Here is a 771-nt window from a genome sequence, read left to right on the forward strand (position 1 = left end):
GCCCCTCCTTCTCCACTGACCTTGGTGTCTCCATGTTGTTTTCCCTCACATGTTCTCACCTCCTCCTCTTCTGTGACTAGAAGCAAAACCTTGTGACTTCGTTTTGATTTGTTCTTAAATACACTGAGGCGTTACCAACCTCTCTCATTGGTCCAGCCTTGGCCAGCAGCATGTCCATCTTCAGAGCCATCAGAGATTGGCTCTGCTGGACATGGTGGAAGCTTCTAGCAGCTTCCTCACGGGAGCCACCTTTGTTGCCCCCTGCTACTTAAAACCAGGCCGTGCCAAACCAATACAATGCTCTAGCAACCGTCTTGTTAAAAACCCTTATTCTGTTATTACAATGTGTAGACTTCCTGCAAATGCCTCTTTCTACTTATGTAATCATCTTTCAATGCTGCATCCTACTAAGGCAGTCAATTACTAGCCATTCTGCCCTGTCAGAGCAATGAAGCATTTATGTACTTGAGATATTCATGTCTGGAGCTTTAGTTTTAAATCTAAGAGCTCCCATCACCTTCTGAAATTCTTTGCTTTATCAAGTGATTTTGTTATATAAAGCCATTACTGAAGGAAAGACTGTTTCATTATTCATCGCTTGCTATCACCAGAAGTCTTGAAAGTATAATAGAAAACAGGCTCTGTTTCAGCATTCAGCAAGGCAGATAAACCTTTATCTCACTACATTAGGAGAGACACAGACAGAGTACATCGCATTTTTAGCATCCCTGAATGCTTGAATAGTGTCATGAAAATCTAGGGCCAGATATG

At 42.4% G+C, this 771-nt stretch overlaps 1 long non-coding RNA gene across 2 annotated transcripts in view; it reads right to left on the reverse strand.

The window, feature by feature from the left end:
• LOC108445383 overlaps nucleotides 1–93 on the reverse strand; it is a 32,145-nt gene extending 32,052 nt beyond the window's left edge. For both annotated transcript variants that reach the window (XR_001860204.1, XR_001860203.1), the window contains exon 1: nucleotides 21–93. This is a non-coding gene — a long non-coding RNA (uncharacterized LOC108445383). The remainder of the gene's footprint in view (nucleotides 1–20) is intronic.
• Nucleotides 94–771: the final 678 nt, after the last annotated feature.

The sequence above is a fragment of the Corvus brachyrhynchos genome, unplaced genomic scaffold, assembly GCF_000691975.1.
Source record: "Corvus brachyrhynchos isolate BGI_N302 unplaced genomic scaffold, ASM69197v1 scaffold1, whole genome shotgun sequence".
Lineage (NCBI taxonomy): Eukaryota > Metazoa > Chordata > Aves > Passeriformes > Corvidae > Corvus > Corvus brachyrhynchos.